This window comes from Eretmochelys imbricata, chromosome 9 (genome assembly GCF_965152235.1).
Source record: "Eretmochelys imbricata isolate rEreImb1 chromosome 9, rEreImb1.hap1, whole genome shotgun sequence".
NCBI lineage: Eukaryota > Metazoa > Chordata > Testudines > Cheloniidae > Eretmochelys > Eretmochelys imbricata.
In genome coordinates, this window is record NC_135580.1 from 98,973,679 (window position 1) to 98,987,830 (window position 14,152).

A 14,152-nucleotide genomic window follows, 5' to 3' on the forward strand; every position below is an offset into this window, starting at 1 on the left:
TCTCCTACCAGGTGGAGCCTGGTTGGCAGGTGCTGGAGTGACATTGCTCACAATGGTCCCAGTTCGGCAAAGCACTTGGGCATGAACTTGAAGTTAAGCCCATGCTTAACTACTTTGCTAGCTTAGGTCCTACATGTCTGGAAATGGAAGGTAGAGGCTGAATGAGTCTGAGTTGAATGGTGTCATTTTATAGGGATATTGGCTGCATGGCAGTAGAGTGTCTATTGCCTGGTAATTCAAATATCTGATATTATCCAGTCAGCTTCTTGTATTCCCTTTGAACCCCTGACTTCGATTCCATTTAACAGGCACAAGTGGCAATTAAAATGATTGCTTGAAACAAAATTATTTGTATAATAAGATTTCCGAAATACCACTCCTTGCATTACTCTGAAGCCTAAAATGTCTGAGTTAGTATGAAGTGATCAAAACTGCTACCAGCATGGCTGAGAACTCTTTTTTTGTTTAAATTATCCTCAGGTTTAGTTGTCACTGGGTTTTGCGGTCTGTTCCAGTTCAACTTTTAAGATTTCAGCCGTTTTAAGCATTTTTACACACATGACTTCACTGTGTGAAAGTCGGGCTTTCGCTACTAGCAATTTATATTGTGAGAGCACCTAAGAGTCCTGGTGATGGGCCAGGACCCAACTACGGTAGATGCTATGCAAACAACGTATATGTTACTTTGAACTCCTCGAGTACAATCTCTGAAGGAATTCAACAAATCTCTTATTTGAATATCTTATATAAGAATTTTAAAATTAGATTTGTGCATTACTTTCAAACGTTAAATGAAAACAGTTCAATGATTGGTTTCAGAGTAACAGCCATGTTAGTCTGTATTTGCAAAAAGAAAAGGAGGACTTGTGGCACCTTAGAGACTAACCAATTTATTTGAGCATGAGCTTTCGTGAGCTACAGCTCACTTCATCGGATGCATACTGTGGAAAGCGTAGAAGATCTTTTTATACACACAAAGCATGAAAAAATACCTCCCCTCACCCCACTCTCCTGCTGGTAATAGCTTATCTAAAGTGATCACTCTCCTTACGATGTGTATGATAATCAAGTTGGGTGATTACTTCCATCGCCTTACATAAAACACTTTGGAGTGCTTTTTTTATTGAATCTGACTTGTTAGAGGAACCTCGTAAGGCGAGCGTGTATAACAACAAATACCAGTGATTTCAAATGAAATGTAAATTTTTTCCCAGAGACTGGAAAATCTAACATCAACTCTTAATCACACAGTGGAATTCTCTTCCCATCTACCTTTTTACAAAGTGCCTGCTAAACCAAACTGAAAGCTATTTGAGATACAAACCAAGGTAGACAAGTTTGAATCACGCTACAAGTGACAGAAATTTTTAAAAGCCTCTTGAAATATCCTGTAGACTTGCTTAAAAGTGCAAATATTATATTGGCTGCAACACAAATCATATTCTGTAAGGGAAGTGATCGTTCAAATTGCTTTTACTTAGAAGGACAATATTAAGATATAGCAACCCTAGAATTTGCTTCTATACTCCTTTTTCTTAAGCAAAAACCAAACAACGGAAACTCCCTTAAATATATTCCACCCTTTGATAAACCTGTGTGTGTGAGAGAGAGAGAGAGAAAGGAAAAAATGTTAGTAAGGGAACATCTTGTTTTCCAAGTTTCAGAGGGCGGTTATAAATAAATTACACAGTTTTACTTATTTGGACAGCTTGAAAGTGTCTGTTTTTACAACAAGGTTGATACTATATATAAATTTCCCCAGGGCATACACCTTTTCTTTCATGGACTTGGTACTTTGCTGTACATAACTACAATATGGAGACACTTCTCAGTTGATGATAAATTACATTCGTTCATTTATTTGAGTCCATGTAGGAAAGTACTATTCAAGGCCTCCCATAACTTCAAATGGAAAGCCCAAGGATTGAATGGGAGGGGGAGACTGAGGTTCTTTCTCTACTCCAGATCAAGGGTAAGGGATGTTGACCAGGTAGGATGGGGGAAGCTTACAAGTCTGCTGAGTGTGCTGTGTTGGCCAAGGGCTTAAGTTTCAATTGCTTTCATTCTGGCATCTTTCAGTGTCACTAAATTTACTGTGAATATTATTTAGGTATGGGGGAAATGATGGAGAGCAATTTCCATGTTGTATAGTGAAGACTATTGGCATTATAGTCTATGAGCTAACCAGTGTGGTATATCTGGGTAAGGAGTTCAGGATCACACCCTGACTTGATAGACAGTGAATGTGTCTGAGTGAGAGATGTTGTTTACCTTTTATATTCTATCTGATCAGAATTGATTGGAATGTCTTGTGACTCAACACCGTGTAACCACGGCTACAGTTTCTGCATCTGTTGTGAATCAAACTCATGAACTCAAGGTGGCAGCATGAATTTTTGCCTTTGAAGCTCCTTGAGTATAGAATTGCACTGAATTCTAGAATTAATTGCTTGAGTTTACAAGGTTAAGCAGGAAAATATTCAGCTGCAAAAATAGTTCTCTCCAGAGAATCACCGTTGGGTTACGTTTTAGAATTTCCCATTGTAAATTTTACAGCAGATTTCCTTTCATAACCAATGATAGCAGCCCATGCTGATGAATGCCTTACAGTTGAATTCCAAAGTTGTATAGTTACTTGTAGCGATTCAAGGTGTAATACCTTTCTATACTATTTTGGTTTTTTTCAGCGGAAACATAACTTGTTTCTGCAATATGTGGTAGAAAACTATGAAATGAAATATTTTTGAGAAATGTTTTCACAACACTTGGTGGGTTTTTGTTTTTGTTTTCCACATTATTTATAGATTAATTCGACATTACTGGGCTCTATATAATTGCTCCATTAACTTTTGTTGTTTGCCTCGTGTTTTACTAACTCAAGAGAAGATGGGGCATTTGTTCATAATGTAAATTAACTTGATACCTGAGGGTTAAATCTCTTCTATTTTTGCTGAACAAAAACGGCCAGAGTAGTGAAAATTAATACAGTCTTTATGCTCTTTTTGTGTAACCAATACATTGGAAAAATGTTTTGCTGAGAATTCTCCAAATGAGAGAAAATCACCGTTGTGAAGTCCAGCTGTTTTCGCTGCCACATAGTGCTGTAGATGAGAGCAAAGAGACCTTTACTGGACTGTGGACTGGATTACTTTTTAAATACTCTATATATTTTCACATCTTTTCTAAGGAAGAAACATGAATTTGGAATGTGATTGTCCTGGGTGGGGAGGGAAAAAGAGGTGACATTGGAAGGGGCCAAATACATTTAATTTTTGAAGCCAAAATGCTACAAATAAAGAAAATTAGTGAAAACTTTTTTTCCTGAACCGAATGCCTTGAAAAGCCATGTACTGCTGTTCTACTATAGCTATGATAGTGACGATGTCCATTTTCACAGGAGCATGTTTCATTCCTTTATGTTACATGTGCAATTTAAAGAGAGAAACTATAAAATCTCCAAACCGTATGTAGGAAATTCAGCTGATACTTCCCCTAGAGTCAGAGGGCGTCGCTGCTGAGGATTTCATCCTCTGGGCCCAAAGTACAAAATTCCCTAAATAGGCTCTGAATAATAGCAAGACAGAATATTAGCTGAGGAAAAAAGCCATCTGTAGGCGTAGGCAGCTGTTTTACTCTGCGGTTGATTTTTACCAGTTTAGCTATTAACAATTATAAAATTAGGCTTCTGATCTTTTGATCATCTCTTGAAGACTGGAATGTTCCTCTCTATCCTCATTCCCCTTTAGCAGCTGAGGGAGGAAAATCTGGCCATCGTGCAATTACTTGGCTATTATTGAGCCGGCTATTATTGAGCCTTTGACAAGCATTGAAATCAACAGGGTTAAATTGCTGCCAAACACTGACATTTCCTGCCCTAACCATGACAGCTTTTCTGGTTTTGTTTTGTTTTTTTTAAGGGGAGAGCGGGAAAAATATAAGCCAGAGCAGTGGGTGACTAAGGAGGACTAGAACTTGATATTTTGCAATTCATAAACTTAAGAAATGTTCCCTTAATTAATAACACATGGTACATACACACTCAGTGTCGCACTAAACGTCTTTCTATTATCCCAATCTTCTTGGCATGGTTCGTGATAGTTTGCTTATTTACCAGTTTGCTTGTGCAACGTTACCTTCAAAGGCAAAGTGCACCGAGGGATTTTAACACTTCACCAGTGGTTACATGCGCTGTGCAAATGAACAGATAGATAGTTAGCCAGAGAGAATTCAGTGGCTGTGGTTTGAGTTCACGCTGGCATGATGAGGGATCAGTTTAACCCACAGACTGAAAAACAAAAAATGGTTTTAGAGCCTGAGAGTCAGAAATGAGGGTGTATTAGAGACCCGAGGATAAAACTGAATGAGCTGTTGGTACCAAAATCATCGTTTGCAGAGCGTTGAAGAGCTGAATTCCCCATGGAGCTACACTGTGAGGTTTTAAAGTTGCTCTGTTGTCTCACAAATAGGGACACTACAGCTGTGTGGCGTTCAGAAATATATAATGTAAACTTTAAACAAAACTGAAGAGTTTAAAAGAACTGATGTGTTGGATATGTCGTAATTCCTTTTAAAGGATACTTGAGTGATACCCTTGCATACGTTTCATCCAAGCTATCCGATAAACTTATCATCCTCTGCATTACTTTTTTAACAATGAATTCAAAATGAGTTAGGAAGTTGCTTCAATAAAGACATGGTATCCTGAGGCAGTTTGTGAATTATAGTATCTCTTCTTTATATTGTACCTGTGGAAAAAATGTTTTTCTCCTTACTTGGTAATCACAGAAGCAATTTAGCAATTTGCTAGTTTGGCTTCTCAGTATTTGTTTTACAAGAGAAATGGCTGATCAAATGTTGTACCTTAGTGTCTTTTATCTGAATGTTCAGACGCAGTAAACTGTATTTTTCTGAGCAGTGCGACTGCAACCCTCTGAAAATTTTCATTGATATATCAGTTTTTCAGCATTTGCCTGCCACCATGGTATTCGACCTTTCCAATGCTTGTGGTGAATTATGAAAACAGAATACGTGCTCATATAACGTTTCAGCTGCAAATGTACGTGCTCTTGGAGCAGCAAGAGTTATATGTCAATAAAAGCAATTTTGTTGCTTGAAACTGGCTTATTCAGCCCTTAGGAAATCCTGTCTGTTTCATTTTAAAAACATAGCCGTTTGAATTTGTAGGTGGAGAACTTTAGGTCAAAATTTTACACCAGAAATTGCATTAGAATTTGGAGTCCAGATGCGATATATGGAAGGGGCGCAGTGTTTCTTTAAATGACATGCCTACCTTGTGACATCAGCTGATACGTTCAAGGAAATATAAGTGAAGAAGACACTCCCATAATGCTTTGTTGGCGGAATGGCTTTGTAACTTGCAACAGTAACATTAATGAAGTGTATAGGAGGAGGGTGGAGTAAATTTTCTTTAAAACATCTATCTAAAATAGTTGTTAAAGTGCTAGCGTTTGCATTGTAGACAGCCTGCTGGATTCTTTTTCCAAATTCCTCTGTCACAAACTGCATGGTCGACAATGAGGTATCCGTTAACTAGGAGGTTACTTGCTACACTTGGAGAGACTGCTGCTCCTTTGACCTCCCTAGACGCAGAGTTTGGACTGAATATGGCGCCAAAGAGCCATTTTGCTGGCGGTACTTTCCCCTTCTCCCTCCTGACAGCTGAAGGTGGGCCAGGTATTGACACATGAAAGGAGGATGGGAAAAGGCAGAAATAAAAGTGCTGCTAAAGGCGACCGTATTTCCCACTTTGTGAGGCTGAATGTGCTCAGAAGGTGCTGAGTAAATAGGAACTGAAAGCTCAGTTACTGAACGGTCGTATCTTCCTCTGTGCAGCTCTCCCAGTAACTTTGGTTGGGATTCTGCTGTGGATTATGGGGAGTATGTCCAAAGCTTATTCTCCCCAGATGAGTCTGACAGATGACTTGACAGACAGAATCATACACTGGCCATTGAGATCTCTGAGCAAACTTTCATCGTTAAATCACAATGGAAATTAAATGGTCTGGCCTTGTCACTTGGCTGCTTAGAGGAGACTAGCAAAAACTGATACTTTGTGGGCAACTGAGCTCCAGAAAACCCAGCTGAAGGGACTGGAAGAAATCTGCCAATGTTGTGAAGGGCAGGGTCTCAATGCAAGGTCATTGTCATGTCATCCATGGAGCAAGTTGCAAGCAACAAAGCGAAATGGAGGGCAGCCGTGCACGAGGCATTGTATCTTGTGTGCCAAGGGCAAACATCAATGTAGAAAACAATACCAAGCAGGACTCCACATCAAAGACGACCCTGACTGGTCCTGCCAAGAATGTGGTCGCATCTGTGCCTCTTGTACCAGCCCTATTGACCATCTGAGGGACCATGCAAGGCATAACTTTCAAAGTATGTTGTAGCAGTAGTCATTGCGGATTTAATAGGCTACACGTGAGTCTGCGTGTACGTGGCTTGCTTTAGTTTGCGCTTTTATGTTTGTACTGAGGATATTTTGCAGACCAGGTTTTCTCTCTCCAATGGGCAAACGGGAGACAAATGTTAAGCTTTGTCTCTAAAGCAGAATTATATTTTAAAGCACTAATTGCTCGTGATGAAATTAAAAGGGAAGATTGTCTAGTCATTGTAATTAGAAGCGGGGAAGTATTTATTTAAAAGAATGCTTTGCTGTTGTTGAAGAAAACATCATTCAGAACAGCGACGTTCTATTTTAGTGGTGCAAGAAGTAGGGGTTGGCTTTCCTTATAGGTTTGCAAAAGCATTAATGGAATAACTTCATCTCGGTAGAGAGATTCCCTTTTCTAGCCGTTCAGAAGCATTTGCTGAAATGGCATCTGCTTCATATTCTGAATCTGAGTTATGAGCTCTGATCTGCTTTCACATGGATTCTCGGGTTCCATCAGTAGTTGCCAGAAATTAAAGCGGGGAGTGGAGGGGATGCACACTATCAAATTTTCTAGCCTCACTTGCTCACATCACATGATTACCATTAAACACAAAATACCTTGGCTTGACTTTATAGTTTTATGTGAGGCAGGCTAAGACGATGGAGGCATATCAAGCTAACTGTCTATTAAGGTAGCGTGTTACTTTACATAGGATGAAATAATACTAAACTAGGTGGGTAGAACAAATAATGTGTTGAATCTCAGGAGTTCTGCTATTTCTCTCTGTCAGTTTGACATCTGCCTGCATAGAAAATAGAAACCTATAGGTAGGGAATTGAGCCTGATGTGCAGTATTGAACTGTCATGTACATGTTGGTGAGTGTAACGTAAAAAAAGAAAAAGGATGAAGTGAGCTGTAGCTCACGAAAGCTTATGCGTAAATAAATTTATTAGTCTCTAAGGTGCCACAAGTCCTCCTTTTCTTTTTGTACTAACAGGGGCAGTAGTGTTAGTTAAATATTGCAAAGGAAGGTTCAATTCCAAAATACTTTTACTGGAATGTTTTTTGTTTTTTTTTTAAATGAAAACATCTCAATCTTCTCTTTCGTAATGTATTTAACTTTGGGACCAACTTTTGACAGGACAGTGGCACTATATGCTACACACTGGGATAAGGAAAAATTGTAAAAGTGAAACCACATTCCTGTCTACAAAATGAAGAACATCTTATTTTTTGCCTGCTTGCATAAGTAATGGCTGTTGGATTCTACTTTAGACAACATGGGTTTGGAGTTTGTATAACTTAATTTCATGATTTTTTTTTTTAAAACAAAACAGCTATTCATTTTGTAGAGAAAGGTGTTTCACTTTCCCAACCCTTGTCTCCGAGTAGTTCGTAATTTAATGGGAGACCAAATTTAATTTTTGTAAAAGAGCTGGTTGAGGAACCCTGAAGATTAAGTGAAATGTTTTCATTGGATTTATTTTAAAATGTTTGATTTTAAATGTTCTCCTGCAGTATCTGCCCCCAGAATGGCAGCTCTGTGAGAAGCAATCGAAGACTAAACTGACAAATCTATTCTTCCTGCACAGGTTTAAATGAAATCCAAAAAGAAAACAATCCTCATTATTGTGGAAAGGTTTTTAACATCCTGTCATTTTTATAAAATGAGGTGTTAATAACAGATAAGAGAATTTGTTAAAAACCTGCTTCATATTACATTGTCTTTTTAAACTTTCTTACAGATTTGTATAGGGTCAGATTCTTCCACTCTTACTCACTATTGAATAGTATCTTACTCTGCAAGTAGTTGCATTGTGACTACTTGCTGAGTAAGGTGCTGTTCAGTGTGACTAACAGAGTGGAGTGATTTAAATTGTTGATTTAAATCAGACTGAAGTTGTCTAAAGCCAATATGAAAATTTGTGCAATTAAAATTTTAGATTAGAATTTATAATGAACTGAATTATAAATGTGGTTTGGTTTTTTAAAATGCTACAATGGGTAGGGTGTCTTATGAATTTTATAAAACTGCTATCGGTAAAAAACAAAATATTGAAAAATAGGGTCTTAATCCTGCAAACACTTAATCAGATTATGTGAGTAAAGTGACCTACTTGATTGACTCTAGGGGGATTACTTGTGTTAAAGTGACGCCTATGCATAAGTGTTTGCAACATCAGGACTAGAACTGTACCTTTATTGCGACGAAGGTCAATACAAAAGTGATGACGGTCAGTACAAAAGAAAATTGTTTCTGTGTAAAGAAGGCAAAGTGATGTAGATTGGGACCCTTTTTTTAAAACACAGGCCATAAAGTTAGGTTGCTAACCCCATATTTAGCCATCAAAGGGTGAGATTTTTCAAAAGCATCAAAGTGATTTAGGGTCACAAGTCTCAAAGACTTCAGACTGCAAGCCCTGGTGGAGTGGTATAGCCTAGTTGAAGAATTTTAGCTTTCTTGACTTGTGGAAGCTCAATCTATCAGAAGGTGGTGTTGGTTACACATATAGCATGGGCTGTTTGCATATTCGCTTTGTGTTTGAGTTGTGGTGTTCTCACAATAAGTGTGTTAATGCTTGTGTCTTTTCCGCCTAGGTGAGCATTTTAATGTGAAGCTTCTTAGCAGAAGAAATCTTCATGTAAAATCAGAACTTTCACTAATAATTAGGCAATAAATTAAAGAAGCAAATACAAAATACGTGCTTTAGCAATTTAAGACTATAAAGTGGAAAGAAACTAGCAATCTATAAATAACAAAAGTTAAACACTTTTTTTTAGTGGTCTTAAAAAGAAATCAATTTAACCCCCCCCTCTCCCCGCGCAAAACAAACATTAATTTATCCACTCTAGTGCTGATACAGAGAATAGATTAAATGTTTTTGAGTAGTTGAAGAATTGTTTACTTGTGAAGTGTGTGTGTGAGTGAGAGAGAATCAGTTTGCAAGAAGCAAGCTTGTGGCCAATGCTAAGATTGGTGACAAGACACATCTGGTGTTAACTTTAAATCCTCACGTTTGATAAAGTGTAGAGGCATGGACAAATTGTAGTTTACATGCTGAAACCACAGTGCGACAGGTTGCTGTTGTGGCATGAAACACCACAGAGAGTAAATAAATTTCCTGGGATAAAGGAAAGGGTCGGAGTGGATTGACTCCTATTGTCAGCTTTTACAAAGTGTATGCAGCACAATGTACCACCTGAGCTCTGATCAACTAAAGGAAATCCTCTTCAGCAAATAAAGCTTTCTTTGGGACTCAGTTTTATCAGAAAGGGGATTATTGGTTTTGAGGGTCACTCTGGAGCAGAGTTTGAATGAACTGAAGTTTCTTTCCAAGGTAAACACAGACCCGGCACAGAATATCTGGGTTTACTGTTACATACAATTGTGTTTTAGGGGCTTGCACCTGGCCTTGCAGAGTGAGCATTAAAAGCTTGTGAAGAATTGCCACACGGCATTTGGCACATCCTATTGACAGATCCATAGGCTGGACTGTTGGGCTGGACTTGGTTCTGGCCTTTTGCCAGCAGTTTGATAAGCTTTTCATTGCAGCAATACCCAGCAGTTAAGCATTTGTTGTTGTGGCAATGAGGTGTAATTATTTAAAATCTCCATCCTAACAGTCTCTTATAAATTATCCCTACTTGTTTCTTTACCTTTTGAAAGTGTAAAATGCCAGAATTTGGATAGACAGATTCTACCCTTTTCCCCCCTGCCCCCGCCCCACCCCACCGTGGCAACTCTAAAAACAATCTCTCATCTGATAGTTCTGTAATATCTTAGTCATGACTTCCATAGAGTTCACTACGGGTTGGGGTTTAAATATTGCACTGTTTTTGTGCTGGTTTTCACAAGTTAAACAGCTCTCCTCCATTCTATATTAGTCAGGCCTACTGTTTGTGAAGATATGGAAGGAAGGATGCACAAGTGTGTTGACTTCTATCCTACTGAGTCTTCTGCTCAAAAGTGGAAAGTTGTGTGCAAATCTCCACCAAATACCAAACAGATGAAACATCAAGAGAAATATGAGATCAAGTGAAGTGTGTGAGAGAGAGGCTGTCAAATTCATATCGCAGCCACATGTCGCTCGAGTGGTGAATTGGGAAGTGCAAGAACTCTCAGGCGTGGGTACTGAAACAGATAAAATGCATCTTGAAGGTGGTTTGAGGCTTAATGATATCTAGTGACTGATCTTTGACAGGCAGTGAGATGGCACTGATGCTTACCCCTGAATGGAATGAAACAAGGAATTTTTTGCCAAACGAAAAACTGAACTTGGTGATGTTTAAGTTCCCCATCTCTGGGTTTGGGAAGTTGGGTTCCCCCCAGAATAACTTTTTTTTTTAATGGAAGTAGAAACCATCTGGCTAGCAGATTACCCCTTTACTGTTGTCTGTTCTTAGTTTTCCTACCATAAATCATCTGATCTGGTTCTTCCCAATTGCTCTAGCACTTCCCAGTGTATAAATTGGCTCTTCTTTGAGGCACTGCTGCTTGCCTAAGAGACAGCTTTCTTGTGGAATATAGTCTTCTCATGCTAAATCTTTAAGTCTAGATATTTTGAAGCATCAAAAACAAGTTGTTGTTTTTCTGCCAACCTCTCTTTGCATTCTGCTCTGCCAGATTAGACTAAGGGCTAGATTTTATAAGGTATTTGGGGTTTCTGCATTAACACTACAGTGTCTAAGTCTTATTTTCAGAAGGGATTTAGGCACTTGGAAGCCAAAATCATATTGACAGTCAATGGGATTTTGACTTCGAAGTGCCTAAGTTCTTTTTGAAAATGACTTAGGCCCCTGAATCAGTTAGGCCTTGCACCGCTTAGTGCGGAACCCTCCCAAATACCTTGTGAAATCTGGGCCTTCATCAAAGTTTCAGAAGGGTGGAAGGAGGAAGTCTTCTGGGTGGGGACAAGTCAGTCCCCCTGCAGGCCACCAGTCGTCCATAAGTGCAGAAGAGGTGTCTGAAGAACCCTGTTTGTGCTGCGCATCCAACACCTGGCAATATTGTGTCGTGCTCTCTGAAGATCCTTACTTTTGTCTTCTGAAGAGTCTGATTCAGGAGATTCCTCTGAGAAGCATGAAAGATAAAATCTGTTTAGTTCGAGACATATGCATCTGTGGAGTGCAGGTAACCCTCAGGGCCTGGTTCCTCTGCTCATCTTCATGGAGTGCGGCCTGGGGGATAATCATCAGCGCTGAGTTCCCCTGTTCACTTGCCAGGATTGCAGCATGGACGACATAGCTATAGACCCGCGCGGATTCCTGTAGGTGTGCAAACACCACCTCCTACTCCTACCCCACAAAGGAAATATTTCCTCCTTGCGGAGGGAGGTTAGTGCTCAGAGACTAAAATATACTAAAAGACCTACCCAGAAAATAGACTTTCAGGCAAGAGTATTTTAAACTATGCTTATGGGTTATGAGAACTACAAATGCTCTAGACAAGCTATATATGCTTGCATAAGGATGTATATCTCTCCTCATGCACCCTGGGAAGGTGTAAGCAGTGGGATAGACATTTTCCACCATGCTGAAAAGACGAGGAAAGTATGGGGCTCTCACTGTCGGTCACCATGTCCTAATGTCCAGGTTATTGCTCGTCTGTCTGTGTAGGTTCCCATTACCACCTTGTCTCCACCTATTCCCCCCCGCCCCCCAGCAGATGGCTATGGCGTGCGGAGTGGGACAGCAGCCCCGGTATGGAAGAGGCAGCCTTGTGGCGCACCATTTCTTTCTTTCTACCCCAGCCTCCATTTTGTAACGCCAGAAGGGTCCTCAGTATGCCCCATTTATCACGGCCAAGGATAAATCTGGCAACTTTTCCAGGTGGTCAGGGACTTGGCATTTCTAACCAGGGGAGATGTTTATCACATACAGGGCCTACAGACAGCCAAGTCCTGATTGGCATCATCTCAGTCTTCTCCTTCTAACATGAAAACCATTAAGAATCATGTATCAGAATCCCGTCTTTCTGAGCCTTGCTCTGGAACGGAGCATCTGAATCCAAAGAGAGTGTTCAGAAGAGGGAATATCCATGCTTTTAGCTTCCAGAAAGAAATCTACTAAGAGTATATTCAAAGGCCCATTGGTATCGGGACAAGGGTCTCCCCCTATGTCTACATCAGTACCAGTGGATTCTCGAATTTCTTCAAGATGGAGTCAGGCTGGGCCTGGCAATTTAGACACTTAGAGGTCAAGTTGCTGCTGTGTCCAGCATCCATAATGCAGTGAGAAAGTAGTGTGTTTCCTCTTGCACAGATGGCCAGCATTTTTTGCCGGCAGCATCTCTGCTACATCCTCCTGAAGTGCACAGAGTTTCTTCCTGGGATCTTAACCTGGTTCCCAGTCCCATTGCAGGCTCTCCATTGGAACCACTCCTGAAGGTGTTTCATTACTTTCTAACCATTAAAATGGCCCTTTCAATAGCAGTTGCATCAGCACACACGGTGTCTGACCTGAAGCTGTTTTTCCTGGAATTTCAATCAATATTGCACCTTTCTTAAAGATAAAGTGGATACTCGGAACAGACACCCTGTTCATAGCAAAGATTAATCCCAGGCTTCATAGAGCGCAGGAAATGACTTGGAAATTGTCATTCCATCATTCTGCCCAGTTCTGTCACTCCCCATATAGAAACCGTGGTGTACTTTGGACATCCACAGAGCTCTCAAAAGAAAATCCACTGCACCAACCACTCAGTTCAGAGAGGTGCGTGCGTTATTCATGTTTTCTATTCTAGTGTCACAGGGAAAGAAAGCTTCAACGTTTTCCAGGTGGCTAAGCTATTGTACCTCAAAGCATAGAAGTCAGAAAGTGTAACTCCATCTTCCAAAATGAGGGTGCTCTCTGAGCTGTGGCAACTTCATGGGTAGAAAGATCATATGCTTCACATGAGTAATTGTGTAAAGCTGCCACTTGGTCATCTGTTCATATGTTCTCCAAATTCTCCCAGCTGGATGTCCAGTCATTTGCTTCTGCTTTCTGGAGAGGGGTGCTCCTCACTGTAGGATCCCAGTAACTATTAGGAAAGGATAACCCCCTTTTTGCATCGGTATGCAACTGTGGGTGGTTCCCCTGTTCCTCCCCACAGCGGGCACTGCTACGTAAATCCCAATGTCATGGCTCTGTAGACCTTATGAATAAGAATAGGAAAATTTTATCTGTGCCTTACCTGAAAATTTTTTTTTGGAGTTCTGAGATCCGCAGATCCAACCTACCCTGAGTGGGCTGCTAAATGGGAAGAGCTATAGGATTATTAATTGGCACTGACAGTTTGGTTGGTCATCAAATTCCTTGCTCAGCAGGAGATTTGCTCAGTTTAGTCTTAAGGCTTAATTTTCCTTACCGATATGGAGTGTTTAGAGATCTCCTTGGCTATTATCAGACATGGAGCCAAAACTCTCCTCCTCCTGCTGATTGACTGTCTGGTCTGCATCCAGTGCTTCATAGAGCAGAAATCCAGTGTCATCAATCTGTGCACCTCATAACTCCAAAAAGGAAAAATTTCAGGAAAGGCACAGATAAATTTTCCTATTCCTACATACTATAGTATCTATTTCAGGCATAGACATTTAGACTGGTCACTTCCAATGGTGCCAGGGTTTAAATAAACAACAATAAACAATTTATTCTTTGTTTTGTTTTCTGAGACCCCCTTTCTTCCCCCAGTCGTCCAGTAGCTGATACTGGTTATGCCACTTCTAACCACTACATTTATCTTCCAGTGTATGTAATGTTCATTCCTGGGCGAAAATAA

At 40.1% G+C, this 14,152-nt stretch overlaps 1 protein-coding gene across 1 annotated transcript in view; it reads left to right on the top strand.

The window, feature by feature from the left end:
• The window catches only part of GPC4 (glypican 4), a 171,830-nt gene that overhangs the window by 75,611 nt on the left and 82,067 nt on the right, over nt 1-14,152 (top strand). The gene's annotated exons all lie outside the window — the stretch shown is intronic.